Source organism: Pleurodeles waltl, chromosome 2_1 (assembly GCF_031143425.1).
Source record: "Pleurodeles waltl isolate 20211129_DDA chromosome 2_1, aPleWal1.hap1.20221129, whole genome shotgun sequence".
In the NCBI taxonomy this organism is placed as follows: domain Eukaryota; kingdom Metazoa; phylum Chordata; class Amphibia; order Caudata; family Salamandridae; genus Pleurodeles; species Pleurodeles waltl.
This window is the reverse complement of record NC_090438.1, coordinates 267743219-267760056: the sequence shown is the minus strand read 5'-3', so window position 1 is coordinate 267760056 and position 16838 is coordinate 267743219.

Here is a 16838-nt window from a genome sequence, read left to right as displayed (position 1 = left end):
GAAGATCGACAGTGCGCTCCCAAAGAATTTGGCGTGGTCCCACAAACTGCTTAGGCATACTGCACTTGCCTCACTTAAAGTGATGATCGACATCTGGTGTATGTCAAAGCACCACTTCAGCCAGTGTGAAGCTTTTGAAGTTAACAAAAGACTCACTGAGAAATTCATGAATTGCTGGCTAGAAACTTGCTAGTAAGGCCGTGAAAGAGGTACTGCACCACAATGCAACACTGAGCTATAAATCATACAGTATAATTATGCTAAAGGTAGTAGCAACCAGGTACGGAAGATACAACAAGCAGTTACAGCTAGGTACAAGAGAATACTGTCAGTAAAAGCAGATTAATGCAGAGAAACAGCAGTGGTGGTGATAATCTGCTATATAAGGAATACAATCAAGCTTACCAAAATCTGAGGAAAGAGAGCCATCTGACCTCAGCACCAGGAACCCAAGCAGAAGCACAGGAGCTGTGCTTACAAGGCTTGGGAATTGCGTCGGACCAGCTGAAAGGCCGTGAGTGGTGGTAAGAATAATGAACTTTTCAATGGCTGATGGAAAGACAGCAAGACACCTTTGAAACACCACCTCCCTTCGATAACATCAAAAAGCAAAATATTGGTGAAAAATGGACTGCCTAGATAGGTTATGTGCTGGAAGACATGGATAACAAAAAGAGCATCAACTACCTCAGAAATCTTGCAGGTGAAGAAGTAAAAGACGTAATAAAGAAACTCCTGAAAACTGAAGAAGCCACATACTGTCAAATCAAAGAAGCTTTAAATCTCAAATTTAATCCAATGACTAATGTCAATTATGAAAGATATAATTTCAGTCAGGAACAACCAAAAGCTGTTGAAACAATTGACATCTTTGTTGAGAGACTTGATACCCTCGTCAAACACTATGGGGGTCATTACGACCCTGGCAGAAGGCGGAGAACCGGCGGTAAGACCACCAACAGGCTGGCGGTCTTACCTTGTGGAATTATGACCATGGCGGTTACCGCCATGGTCGTCCGCCGGTTCTCCGTTCCGCCTGCCGGGCTGGAGACCTGGGTCTCCAGCCCGGCGGCTGTCACTATACCGCCGGCGGTATTTGGACCCGGCTTACCGCCGTGGATTTCCAGCGGTTTGAACTGCCATGAAATCCATGGCGGTAAGCACTATCTGTGCCAGGGAATTCCTTCCCTGGCACTGATAGGGGTCTCCCCCACCCCTCACCCCACACCCGACTCCCTCCTCTACACCCCCCACCACCCCTGCCACCCCCCAAAGGTGGCAGGGCCCCCCTCCCCACCCCGACCCCCAACATACACGCACACACACCGACATACATACCAACATCCACACACACAGTCAGACACGCACACCCACATTCAAACATACACGCACACATCCATACAGACATACCCACAGACATACATGCACTCATTCCCAAACACGCATCACCCCCACAACCATACACACACTCACACACCCCATCTACATACTCAGACACACCCCCATGCACGCACACAACACACAACACCCCTCCACCTCCCTCCCCTCACGGATGATCGACTTACCTGGTCCGTCGATCCTTCGGGAGGGGACGGGAGCCATGGGGGCAGCTCCGCCGACACCACACCGCCAACAGAACACCGCCACGGCGAATCACAGGACGTGATTCGCTGGGCAGTGTTCTGTTGGCGTGGCGGTGGAGCAACCTCCACTTCCCCGTCTCCCGCCAGTATGGCTGTTGGCGGTTCTCCGTCCGTAAAGGGACGGAGAGCTGCCAACAGTCATAATAGGCCAAGCGGCAAACCGCCTGCACTGGCGGTCTTCCGCACGGCTGTTCCTCGCGGTCTTTAAAAAAGACCTCCGAGGTCAAAATGACCCCCCAAAAGTTCAATTAATTCAATGATGAAGAATTCATACATCTCTGCATTACTGACGGATGTCTGTCAGATTCATTCAAATGACAAATGCTGAGAGAAACCCTTCATTTGGAGTGAATTCGCATGGCTGCCAGAGCTGAGGAATGTGCTGATTGACAAGCTGCTGACATGGAGGCCGGAGGTGCCCACAATTAGTCAGTCATGAAAATGAAAAGTAAGGAGAAACACAAAGCTGATGGACACAAAGTGGTGCCTCTAAAGAAAAATAAACTGTGCTTTTGATGTGGATTTTCATTTTCACATGATGGTAAATGTCCCGCTGTTGAGCAAGTATGCAAAGGCTGTGGGAAGGAGAACCATTTTGTAACTGTTGGTAATGTGAAGGAAAAGTTAAGTGCATCAGGATGAGAAAACAAAATGGATGCCCAAATGTTGCAGAAGAGATTTTCTATGCATGCCCACAAGGCCAAGTGGCAACATCAGCTGGGGCAAATCAACAATAAATGAAATTGCCCATCATCTTAATTTTTGGCCAAGAACTCTCCAGTTTAATTGGCAAGTGCCATGTCGATGTTTACCACAAAACGTCAGACTGGCCACACGCAAAGAAGATTTTGATTCAAAGAAAAGTTGACAAGTAAAATCATAAACGTAATTCAAACATTGTCTCAAGATTACACTAACGGTAAACGATTGCTCTATACTTTTTATAATTGACAGTGGTGCATCAATGAATATTATGCCTGAGGAGAAATACAATGAAATGTCTCCATTGCTCTGTCTCACCGCGTTGAAGACTGAAGTGTCTACATGGGTTGCATCAACACCATTAAAGAGTCAAGGTTGATTTGTAGCAACCATGAGACATAAAAAGACAAAAGTACAAGCTCCCATTGACCTACTTCAAGGTGCTGCCTCAATTGCCTATTTACTCAATTTCCACAAAGCTGCTGATATGGGATTGTTATCTGTGAACTACAATTTTAATGCTCATCACAAAATAGTAACTCAGGGGCCAGATGTAGCAAAAAAGCAATTTGCGACTTGTAAATTGCGAGTCCTTGCGACTCGCAATTTGCAAGTCGCAAATTGCTATGCAGTACGGTGTCTCAGACACCGTCTGCAACTCGCAATGGGGTCGCAATGACCCACCTCATGAATATTCATGAGGTGGGTCGCAAATTGCGGCCCCATTGCGAGTATAGGCACTCGCTAACATGGAGGCCTGCTGACGTCAGCAGGCCTTCATGTTAGCGACCTGCCTATTCAATAAAGCATTTTTTTTTTTTTTTAAATGTAGCCCGTTTTCCCTAAGGGAAAACGAGCTGCATTTCAAAAAAATCCGAAACCTTTTGTTTCGGTTTTTTCAGGGCAGGGAGTGGTCCCTTGGACCACTCCCTGCCTTAAAAAAATATTTTGGGGTCCAGTCTCAAACTGGAAGGGGTCCCATGGGGACCCCTTCCAATTTGCGAGTGGGTTACCATCCACTTGAAGTGGATGGTAACTGCGACTCCATTTGCGACCGCGTACGAGGTCACAAATGGAGTTGCATACCACTGCGACTCGCAAATAGGAAGGGAACACCCCTTCCTATTTGCGATTCGGAAATGCATTTCTGCATAGGAAACACGCATTTGCGAGTCGCAAACGGCAGATTTTGCCGTTTGCGACTCGCAAAGTGTTTCCTACATCTGGCCCTCAGTTCCCTTTGTTGTTTCATGGATTGGGAAAACTTAAAAGAGACTTAACAAAATGAAATGCTTCATTTTACTGGTTGTACAAATGTGAACAATGTTTTAATAAAATCAGACATGCAATTGAGAATGCCAACGAAATGGCTTACTTTGATCCAAAGCTTCATACAGGGGTTGTTGTTGACACAAGACATTTATGGTTGGATACCAAAATGCACAAAGGCATATTATAGCATATGGGAGCAGAGGTTTGTCATAAACTGAACATACCTATTCACAACCTCAGAAAGAAAGTCATTGGGGTTTGTGACTATGGGAATATGACTACAGTATCATGCACTGACCAGAGAAAGATCAACACTCTGCTGAATACTTTTCAGGAGTCCCAGTACAGTGTGATGGTACCCCTTCTGAAGCTGCTTAAGCCTACATCGACTTTATTGTAATGTCCAGTACTCCTGCCGCAATGTCTTTGGAACAAATTATAACTGCAAAGAGTAAAGATAGTGACATGTTGGTGCTAAAAAACATTATTGCACATCCTGGAAACAGCAGACTCAACCTCTCATATGTGAGAATATTAGAAGTTCACAAATGTGAAAGGCTACTGTCCACTACTCAAGGAGCTATTGTTTTATAAGGTTTGAGAATTGTCATATCAGAAACTTTGCAACAACAATAATTAAAGTGGTCCATAAAAGACATAGTGGAATTGTTGCTACAAAAAGAGCTCTATGAGACCGAATTTGGTTTTCTCATCTTGACAAGAGAGTTGAAAGAGAGATGAAGGCCTGTCATTTGTGCAATTGCTTCTCTCCAAAAACCACTCAACATAGCTTGAACATGTCAGATTTACCAAAACATGTGTGGGTGAGAATTACTGTTGATTTCTATTGTCCTCTTGACAATTGACATCACCTGAAGGTGATTCTCAATGAATACTCCCATTTTCCACTAGCAAAAGATCTTTCATCCATTACTAAAGAGAGCGTTATCTAGAAGTTGGATGACATTTTTGCAATATGGAATGTTCCTTCAATTCTGAAGTCTGACAATGGCCCGTCTTTCATCTATAGAAAATTCAAAGACTTTCTTGATAATCTCAATGTGAAGTATCAGAAAAGCACACCCCTTTTTCCACAAGCAAATGGCTTTGTACAATGCTCTCTGAGCACATGCAAACATATTGTCCAGAATGCTGAAATGGAGAAGCTTGATCTGACGTTAGCTCTCCACGTTACTTTTGAAGCTTATTGGTCATCTCCCCATTTAATGACAGGTGAAAGTTCTGCCATCCTCATGTTTGGGAAAGCCATGATGACCAAGTTACCTCAATGGACCAACAGAAGATCTACAATAGATGGTGAAATTCGTTGAACAGCCTTCTGCCATTAACAAAAGAATAAGGAATATTCCAACAAGCATTGATGTGTCAAGACCATTGTTTTTAATTAAGGAGATTGAATATTGATGCAACAACAAAGGAAATGCAAATCTGATGCTCCATCTGAAGCTGAACCTTTCAAAGTTGTAATTAGCAAGGGACACATGGTGACTGCACCCCATCCTGCAAAATACATTATGTGAAATTCTTTGAATTTCATGCATCTGCCTCATCATTCACCAGTTGCTGATGTAAGGGATGAGACTGGTTTGAGTGAAACTGTAGAGAGCCCCATGACTGCAACTACATCACTGGTGCTAGTCATGGTCGTTTCTCTTCTCTCTTCACAGCCTAAGACGATACAATGTGGCTGTTTGGTCAGAGCTCCAAGACAACTTATAGAGAAGTTGTAATATTTATATTTGTTAAAACTGTATTTTTGTATTTTTATAAGGGGGGAGTAGTGTCTTGTGAGTTAGTGATGAAGGGACCCTTTTAATTTCTGATGGAACCCATAGAACTGTGACATAAGTGTTTTGGTGTGAGAATAGATTTAGGGCCAGATGTAGCAAAGGGTTTTTCCCATTCTGTGTCAATGGGAAAATGTGTTAGTACATATGGCCCTTAATGTGTAGAATGTTGAGTTTGAGGTTACATGCAGAGCAATAAAGACATGTAAGACCAAGCTCTGTGTGTGGCATAGTACCCAGCTAGGGAAGACGCTGAAACCATTGTTCAGCTCAGCCTCCAAATCTGCTGAGTTGCTAATAGAATACATCAATACCCAGTCAGAACTTTCAGTGCTGGTATCAGCAAGTGTGGCTACTATATCCCCACTTCATGTCCCTAGATAAATCTTCTTCCTTTCTGATCTTTGTCCATACTCTCTGTAGGGAAATGTACATTTTCCACGCAAACATATGTGTCACATATTTGATTGTTTCTAGTCATAAACTCTTTGATAACTTTTAACTAAACTAATGACACAACAAAGTGTCACTATACCCTTCTCATCGGAATTGACTCTGATGTCCTCTGTCTCTTTGTTGATCTGTACATTGTCCTTTCTTCTAGTGTTCTGGAGGAATCAACAGCAAACACGTAACACTTTGGGGGTCATTCTGACTTTGACGGGCGGTGGAGGCTGCCCGCCAAAGTCCCGCCGGCAGAATACCGCTGCGCGGTCAAAAGACCGCCGCGGTAATTCTGAGTTTCCCGCTGGGCTGGCGGGTGACCGCCAGAAGGCCGCCCGCCAGCCCAGCGGGAAACCCCCTTCCATGAGGATGCCGGCTCCGAATGGAGCCGGCGGAGTGGAAGGGGTGCGACGGGTGCAGTTGCACCCGTCGCGATTTTCAGTGTCTGCTTGGCAGACACTGAAAATCTTGGTGGGGCCCTGTTAGGGGGCCCCTGCAGTGCCCATTGGCATGGGCACTGCAGGGGCCCCCAGGGGCCCCACGACACCCGTTACCGCCAGCCAGGTTCTGGCAGTCAAAACCGCCAGAACCAGGCTGGCGGTAAGGGGGTCGGAATCCCCATGGCGGCGCTGCTTGCAGCGCCGCCATGGAGGATTCCCTTGGGCAGCGGGAAACTGGCGGGACACCGCCGGTTTCCCGTTTCTGACCACGGCTGTACCGCCACGGTCAGAATGCCCATGGGAGCACCGCCAGCCTGTTGGCGGTGCTCCCGCGGTCGTTGGCCCTGGCGGTCCATGACCGCCAGGGTCAGAATGACCCCCTTTATAACATACATACATGAATTATTAAAGCATACAACCTAACAATGTGTTATAGACAAATTGGAGGTCATGTTAATATAATTGATTTTCTCTGCTTTATTTTAGTTGGTTTGCTTTAATAATGCTTGCTTTCCAGTATATGGTGTGCTGTTTTGGAGAAACCCAAACAAAGTGCTACAAACTTCCTAAATGTACCAATGTAGGTCAATTTTAAAACCTGCTTTACAGGTGTAAAATGTTTTTCAGCAGAAGAATAGTCAAGCCTACATGCTTCACTTATCAATCACAATAGTGTTATAATAAAAAAACAAAGCATGGTTTGAGGGTTGGCTTTATAGAATAGAGATGAAACAGCAAACATTACACCAGGTAGCCTCTACAACCTCATTTGTAGATTGACTGAAACTGAACTTCATAAACAGAGATGCGCTGAGGCAATCGATGAATCACCATGAACAAAACAATAGAACAAAGACATAGAGAACTTAACATTCATCCAATGTAGTTGTAAAAATACCTACAATTAAATGTCCATGTTTTGAGGGTCAAACAGGAGAAATTGAGAAGCTAACATTTCACAGGATTAGTGATTGGGGCATTAAAATACACATTTTCATAATGCACACATTATACTCTGGGTGGATAACAATAAACAAAAAAAATTCTAAATATCTTTTTGTGTATTTTTAGAGCTACCAGGATCATGGGGAATATTCAGAGGTCATTCTTTGAATGGAGGTTTGACCTGTTGAAAAATGTTACTCTAGGGCTTTAAATAATTTACAGAGTGCAACTGATGAAAGCCAGAACACACTGTAGGTGGTGTAAGGGGGGGGGGTTCCGTTTGGTTGATCGGAGTACTCATTGACCAGCCTTAAAACTGGATAACTTCAATAATTTGTAGATGCTGATAGAACACAAAGTATGGATCCACTGGACACATGTGGAGTTTTTCTATTGGTCTGCCCTTTGTCTGTCTGTTAATCAAGGTACACTTCCTAAATTATTGTTTGTCAAGAAGCAGTTGTAACAGATTCAGTGCTTCTAGTTTTGATGTCGCTTTTTATGTTGGATTGCTGCATCGATGGGTCAAAACTAACTGGATATTTCATGTTATCTCATCAGCACATAAATTTGTCTTGGAACTTACCACCAAAGAGTTTAAAACAGTAATTGTCCTACCATGCACAAGCTTGTGTCTAGGAGCTAATGGTTACTTTCTGGTCTTAGCAAGGAACCTTAGGGTGGACCATATCTTCCTCTAGAATAGAAAGGATGAGCACAAGTCTAACAAGTGCACATCTTCAAAGCATTCACACACTCGGGCCCCCCATTATGTCCTTGGCGGTCCGAGGACTGCTGCAGTGGAGGTGGCAGTCTCACAGCCGTGAGCAAGCCGTATCAGGAGCAAGGCAGTGTGGCTGATGGCAAACAGCCACATTGCCGTCAGACCCCCAAGTGCGGGCGGGCCGGTGCAGATGGTCACCTCTGGGCCAGTTCCATGCCTCACACTGCCGGCCGTATTACGAGGGTGCTTACTGCCAGTGTTTTCGCGGCGGTCGCCCACCCATGAAAACCCTGATGGTAACACACCCAGCGACAAGAATAATCATTCCTGTTGCCCCTGCACACACACCCACAACTCCTCACGCCCATACAGACACAAACACACATGCACGCACACACACATGCACATCCTACACAGATACATGTCAGGCACACACCTATCCCCATTAGAGTAGACCCACTACCTGATAGGGCCACACTGCAGCCGGAGTTGAGGAGTTCGTCTGGGAGGGGGATATGTCAGCAGTGACAGCTGCCGCATACCTGACCGTCACCACCGGCAATGATCGTCATGGGCTTCAGTCCCCGATTGACAGCAACGCATTCCCATTGGATGGTGCATGGCAGTGTGAACCACCAAGTGTTCACTGCCACGCTGAAATGAGGCTCGTAATATGGCAGGTGGAGTCTTTACGTCGTGGTAGTGCAGGTGGTGGGAAAGCCTCTCTCTCACAGTCGGTCGGCCTAGCCATGACTGTAATGTGGTTGTATTTTGGCGGTCTCCTGTATGTGCCTCGTACTACAGTGGTCAGGAGACCACCATCACTGGTGGTATTTCAGCAGCCACCAGCGCGGCAGATTCACGGAAGTACCGCCAATGTCGTAATAAGGGCCTTGGTCTCCAAAGCATGAACAGTTCCATTACTCAACATTACATGAAGAATTTCTCATTGATTCTGTGGAGAACGTCTGTGGGCAAACTGCACTTATTTGGGAGGAACTGTTAGTCCTTAACCAACACTTCAGGAGACTTCAAAGCCAAGACCCCTTTATACTTATATATAGTCCATTACTTTTTAACATCTACATGAGGCCATTAGCAGGCATAGTTGAGCCTTTCGGATTGAATTTAGTGTCATATGCAGATGATACGCAGCTGATAGTCTCCTTTTCTAATTCCCATCCAGATATGGGCTCAGCCCTAGGTCCTTGTATGAAAGCAGTGGCAAGCTGGATGGCTGAGAGTAAATTAAAACTTAACGATCACAAAACGGAGGTTATGTTTTTTGGAAATAAAATTCCTCCTTTAAACTCCAGCCTATTGAGAGGAGCATTGACTCTCCCCCCCCAAAGGCCTTATTAAAAGCTTAGGGGTGTGGCTGGACCCTCTTCTCTCAATGGCCCAACATGCGAATAGAATAGCAGGAACTGCTTTTGCTCTGCTAACGACACTGAGGAAGGTGCTAACCATTTTACCTTTCCCTGCTAGAAGAGTGGTTGTCCAGGCACTGATTGGTGCTCGGATTGACTATGGTAATGCTCTGTTTATTGGATCCCCGAAATATGTAATTCAGAGATTGCAGAGGGTACAAAATGCAGCGGCTCATCTATTATTGAATGTTCCTAAACAATATTCAATACGGACAGGAATTGTTTCCCTACACTGGCTCCCGGTAGCTGAAAGGATTAAGTTCAAGACCCTGTGCCACTTTCATAGATCCATATTTGATAATGGACCTGAAATGCTGAAAACCCTGGCGCAGGCTTACATTCCAGCTAGGCCACTTAGATCCTCCTCAGCTAACCTGGCCATAATTCCAACCACGAGGAAAGCCAGATGGGGAGGAAGATCGGTAGCATATCAAGGCGCTTTGCTTTGGAACAATCTTCCTCTCATGATGAGAGCAAACCCTCAAGAGATGTCATTCAGAAAGGAATTGAAGACGTGGCTATTCAAAAAAAAACTAAATTCCTTGGAATAAATTTAAACAGTGTGTCACCGCTATGGCTGTTTTAAGCGCAACAAGGCCGTTGGCAGTTAGGCGCTATATAAACCTCTATAACATAACATAACATATACCTTTTACACAAACTATACAGAAAAATCCAGTGGGAAACTACTTGAAATAAAGCTATCCTCCACCCCGTACTACAACTCTGGTTAAAGTGTATCATATGAGGTCTGCCATCTGTAATTCCAGACTTCCTGTTCAATTTCATTCCTTAGAGTATGGCGTCCTTCTATGCTTTCTGAGCAGCTGTTGCTGACAACCTCAAAATGAGAGGAAGGCACCCAGCAGAGCAGGTTAAATAATTTACTAGGGAGCCAAATCACAGCTTCTCTCTGAAAATGATCATCCCTCGAATATACAAAAGTCTTACTTCAGTCTACTTCGGGTACATCAATATACACTTCTCTTAAAGAACAGAGCAGCTCTGTTGGAGGGATGCAAATACCATTGCAATAGACAAAATTCTTAGCCACAAGAAATCAATGTAAACAACTCATATGGACAAAGCCTTGCTTTAAAAATGCTATTCCAATATCTCAAGTCAATGGATATGTATTATTACTAAAAGAATAATGTTTTACTACTTTCATGCTGATGCTTCCATTTCCTTGCTCTCCTTTCCCTGTTTTCAGCATGTGTTTACCTGTCTTTCTCTCTGTGCCCAGTCTCCCCTTTCTGCCTCCACTCATCTGCTGTGTGATCTTGCTCTACCCCAACTCTCCTACATCACTTTTGAGTATGGCCACCTTGCTTTCCCTCTTTGCCATCTGTTTTTTCTGTCTTCCACTCTGCACTATAGTTCTCCTTTCCCATGTCACTCATCCCTTTATGTGATCTCGCACACCTTCCAACTTTCTAGATTTCTTTCCAGAATATGGCCCAGTAAGAGGCTCTCTATCACAACTGACACTAAGGACTTTGTGAATATCTTAGACATAAAGCCAGTTGGACTGCAACCACGCCACAATCCACTGAGTATTACTTAAATGCGGTATGTTCTAGGAAACAGTGCATCCAGTGAGAAATCACTAGAATAGCTAGAAGAACATTAACACTCTAAGAAAGAAAGACACACTTAAACAATTGTATTTGCAAAGTTAATTTAAAAAAAAAATCCTATCCTTTTTCACACAATATGAAAAGTAACTATCATAAAACTCAACAAAATACTGGCAACATTTATCAAAAGGGCGAACAATAACAAATATTGCAACATTCTAGTGGTGTCATAAATCATTCTTTACATTAACACCTTTAGCCCCTTCCACCTTTCTCCTGGCTAAGACAACTTAACACCCCAAAAGCCTAACTTCAAGTTTCAAGAATGAGTCACACATGCATAAATCTTCTCAATAATAGGACCAATGTTAGGCAAAGTCATAGGATCTGCTATTCCCCTGTGTGTCAGCAGATAGACAGATAAGCCCACCAAGAGAAGGCTAGACATGCCTCCTAGTATCTTTCAGAAGTTAGTTGTAGGAGGCTGGCCTGGTTTGTAGAGGGTACTTTGGGTACTTACACCTTCTACCAGGTCCAGTTACCCCTTATTGGTGAAATGTAGTAGTGTTCTAGCAGCTTAGGCTGATAGAGGTAGCTGTAGCAGAGCAGCTTAGGCTGAACTAGGGTACATGCAAAACTCCTACAATATATATATATATATATATATATATAAATATATATATATATATATATATATGTGTGTGTATATATATATATATATAGTTACACAGTACTTATACACAAGTAAAGACAATACCCAGTGTTACCAAAAATAAAGGTATTTATTTGGGTGACACAGTACCACAAATATCTTAGAGACAATACTCCTTCTGGAGGTATTATATACAATATATAAACTAGACACCAAAATTAGACATGTAAATAGTCATAGAGCAATGCAAGCAATAGGAAATACTATAGATTGCAATGGGAGAAAATTGGTCTAGGGGCAACACAAACCATATACTAAGACAGTGGAATGCGAATCACAAATGATCCCCTAGACAAGTGTAGTGTGTGCAGAATCACTGGGAGAGTAAGAATACAGTAAAGGTAAGTAAATTACCCCACCCCAGAAAAGCAGGAGTAAAGTACTGGAATTTTCCTTAGAACACACTATCCCTTGTAATTGGGATTTTGCAACCAACCACATCTGCAAAGAACAACTGCTGGATTCCTGGACCTGAAGACCTGCAAAAGAAGAGGACCAAGTCCAGAAGTCAAAAGAAGTTCCTGGAAGGACAGGAGCCCCTGCCAACCCAGAAGAGGGTGAAAAAGTAGAGTCCATGGGTAGTTGAAGACTGCAGAAATGCACCCTAGGAAGATGCCAGTGGGTTCCTGCATAATGCAAAGGATGTCCCATGACGTGAAGATTGTTGCAGACATGTGTTTGTGTTGGAAGTCGCCAAATAGCCTTGACTACAACTAAAGTGCATTTTGCTTCAAAATGGCACTAGGTGGACCCAGGAGGGATCTGGGGGCCTCAACTCTGTGTGAGGAAGAAGAGGGGACACTCAGCACTTTAGAGAGCCCTCAGGATGCCAGCCAGCACCCCCAGAGGTCCCAGGACATGGCGACAAAGGAGGTGCAAAACGTGGTTGATGCAGCACAACAAAGGAAGGTCCCACGCCGCCAAAGAACAACTCAGCGAGTTGAGCATCACAAGATGGAGTGCTGGGGACCTGGGCCAGGCTGTGCATGAAGGAATTTTGCGAATAGTGCACAGAGGCCTCAGGAGGTGAAGAAGACGCAGTACACAGGGGTACCATCGCTCTCTGGGAAGGAAAGGTCTTACCTCCTCCAAATTGCATCAGCGGGACCTCATTACAGTCTATGTCGATGATGTCCACACTCTGTGTCCCTAGGAGCATGCTCATCACTGTAAGAGGAGTCCAAGGGTACCGGTCGTCGTCTTGGAAGGTGCCTGCTTGGAGCAGGTGAGTGACTCAGTCACTCCACGGGAGATTTCTTCAGTCCTTCTGGTGCAGGATGAAGACAGGGAGTCCTCAGATCATGCACACCATGGAAACTGTTGCAGTTGCTCACTTGGAGCTGAGGTTGCTAAAGAAAAGCATCTCCGGTGGATACCTTGTTGCAGTTACAGTGTTTCTTGGAGCAGGCTGCGGTTGATCAGAGGTCAGAGGAAGCTGAAGTTGTTGCAGAGGATTCCTGAGGGAAACTAGGAAGCAGAATCTGAAGAGAACCCACAGGAGAGACTCTAAATAGCCCTGAGAGGGGGATTGGCTACCTTATCAGGTACGGACCTATCAGGAGGGGTCTCTGACATCACCTGCTAGCACTGGCCACTCAAAGCCCTCCAGACTGGTGCCCCCACAATTTGCAAAGCAAGATGGCTGAAGTATGGGACACACTGGAGGAGATCTGGGCACCACCCCTAAGATGGTGATGGACAGGGAAGTGGTCACTCCCCTTTCCTTTGTCCAGTTTCGCACCAGAGCAGGGGAGAAGGGGTCCCTGAACTGGTGTAAACTGGCTTATGCAAGGAGGGCACCATCTGTGCCCTTCAAAGCATTTCCAGAGGCTGAGGGAGGCTACCCCTCCCCAGCCTGTTACACCTATTTCCAAATGGAGAGGGTGTAACACCCTGCTCTCAGAGGAAATGCTTTGTTCTGCCTTCCTGGGACTGGGCTACCCAGCCCCTGGGAGGGCAGAACCCTGTCTGTGAGGTGGCAGCAGCTGTAGCTGCAGTGCAAGCCTCAGAGAGCTGGTGTGGCAGTGCCAGGGGTCCATGGTGGAGCCCCCAGGATGCATGGAATTGGCTCCTCAATACCAGATTTAGAATGGGGGGACAATTCCATGATCTTAGACATGTTACATGGCCATATTCGGTGTTACCATTGTGAAGCTACATATAGGTATTAACCTATATGTAGTGCACACGTGTAATGGTGTCTCCGCACTCACAAAGTCTGGCTCTGAACTATGTGGAGGCACCTTTGGTAGTGCAAGGGTACCCTCACACTTAGTAACTTTGCACCTAACCTTCAGCAAGTTAAGGTTAGACATTTAGGTGACTTATAAGTTACTCAAGTGCAGTGAAAATGGCTGTAAAATTACCTGTGCATTATTTCACGCAGGCTGCAATGGCAGGCCTGTGCAAGGGTTTGTCTGAGCTCCCTATGGGTGGCAAAAGAAATGCTGCAGCCCATATGGATCTCCTGGAACCCCAATGCCCTGGGAACCTTTGTACCATATACTAGGGACTTATAAGGTGGGTCCAGTGTGCCAATTGAAATTGGTAAATGAAGTCACTAGCCTACAGTGACAAATTTAAAAGCAGAGAGAGCATAAGCACTGAGGTTCTAAGTAGCAGAGCCTCAGTGACACAGCTAAAAACTACACAGACACACACATTAGGCCATAAACTATGAGCACTGGGGTCCTGACCAGCAGGATCCCACTGAGACAGGTGAAAACATACTGACATACAGGTAAAAATGGGGGTAACATGCAAAGGAAGATGGCACTTTCCCACAGTAGTTACATCTCTTTGAATGGCCTGTGTCACAAATTAATCTTTTCCATTTGTTAGAAATGGGGTCTTTAGTTGGCAGAGGTATTCACCTTTGTCCAAATAGCGACCACAATCCTAGTCTGGGTAAATCACACAAAATCCAAATTATTCTATGCCCACCCTCTGGTAGTTTGCCACTGAGCAGTCACACTTAACTTAGAAGTCAATGTGTAAAGTATTTGTGCAATAAACCATACAGTAACACTGTGAAAACACCACAGAATTACTCCACAAAGGTTTAGAAAAATATAAGATATGTATAGCATTAAATTAAGGTAAAAATGATAAAGGTTCAATAAGCACAAGTTAAGATATCACTTTTGCAAGATTAAAAAGAGTCTTAAATCTTAGAAATCAACAGTTATCTCTTGTTTGCACAAAGTACATGGTTTGCGTAAATAATAACACACACAGAGACCACAGAGGAGAATATGCATGGAAAAATAGGGTGTCAGTCGGAATTTCTGGCGCAGCACAGATGGTGCGTTGTTTCTTTCCACACTGCAAGAGGCTTTGCGTCGATTTTTGGCACGCAGCCTTGGCTCCTCACTGCGATGCAGAGATCTCTTTGATGCCCAGGGATGGGGCGTGGAAAACCTGGGCATGTGGGACAAAGTCACAGGCATCGCTCCAGTAGGCGATCCCTCGAATTTTCTGTCACGCTGCAGGCACTACATTAATTCTTCACTTGGGAAGTCAGGCTGCATCGTTCCGGTTCGGCTGTGCATCAATCCGGTTGTGCTGTGCGGCAAATTTCTGGTCAGAAGGCAGGTGCTGCATCGAATCTTCACTTGGGAAGTCAGGCTGTGTCATTCCAGCACGGATGTGCAGTGATTCTCCCATTGCAAAGCAGGCTGTGCATAGTTTCTGGCAAGTTGTGCATCGATTTTCGGCAGACAAGGAGTTCCTTGAACAGATTAAGTCTTTTTGACCCTGATACTTCAGAAATCAGGAGGCAAGCTCAATCCAAGCCCTTGAAGTGCTCTTCTGAGCAAAGTCAGAGGGCAGCAAGGCAGCAGTTCTTCTCAGCAAAGCAGACCAGATGAGTTCTTTGGGCAGCCAGGCAGTTTGTCTTGACAGGTTACAGGTTCAGGTCCGGAAGTGTCTGAGTTGGTGGAGTCAGAGACCCAGTTTATATACCCAAAATGCCTTTGAAGTGGGGGAGACTTTAAAGAGTGGTTTTGAAGTGCACAAGGTCCCCTTTCAGTATGGCAGAGTCCCAGTAAGGAGTTTGGCAGTCCATTGTGTGAGGCCAGGCCACTAACCTTTGAAGTGTAAGTGTCAGGCCCTCCACCCTTCCAGCCCAGGAAGACCTATTCAGTAATTCAGTATGCAGATGAGTGCAGGTGTGTCTGAGTATTCTGTGTTTGTGGTTGTCTGGGTGAAATGCACAAGGGAGCAGTCAACCGGCCCAGCTCTGATGCTGATTGGAGACAGGCTGTAAGGCACAGATGGATTTTAAGTGAAGTAAAATGCTCACTGTCTAAAAAGCATTTCTAAAATAGTAATATAAAGTCGAACCTCACCAAAAGCAGGATTTTGTATTACCATTCTGGCCATACTAAATATGACCTGGTTACCCCTTTCTGATCAGAATCTACCAGTATAAAAGGGTAGCCCTAATGCTATTCTACGAAAGGATCAGGCCTCACAGTAGCGGTAAATGAATGTAGGAGTTTTCCCCTACCAGGACATATAAAATGCACATATACATGCCCTGCCTTTTACCTATATAGTACCTTGCCCTGTGGGTTACCTAGGGCCTACCTTAGGGGTGATTTATATGTAGAAAAAGAGGAGTTTGAGGCTTGGCAAGTACTTTTAAATGCCAAGTCGAAGTGGCAGTGAAACTGCACACTCCAGCCCTGCAATGGCAGACCTAAGTCATGGTTAAGGGGCTACTTATGTGGGTGGCACAACCAGTGCTGCAGGCCCGCTAGTAGCATCTAATTTACAGGCCCTAGGCACATGTAGTGCACTTTACCAAGGACTTATAAGCAAATTAAATATGCCAATTCGGTATGAGCCAATGTTACCTTTTTTAAGGGAGAGAGCATATGCATTTTAGCACTGGTTACCAGTGGTAAAGTCCACACAGTCCTAAAACCTGCACAAACAGTGTCAGAAAAGTGGGGGGAGGCAGGTAAAAAGTTGGGGGATGACCACCCTAAGGTTGCCAGATCTAACACCATTTCAGTCTGTTTTTTAATTGATTTATTATATTTGAACCTAAGGGAACATTTTCAGAATAAACAGTTATCAGACTTACTTGCATTCAGTGAAACCTTGCTTTTAGTTTAAAAACAATAAATTAG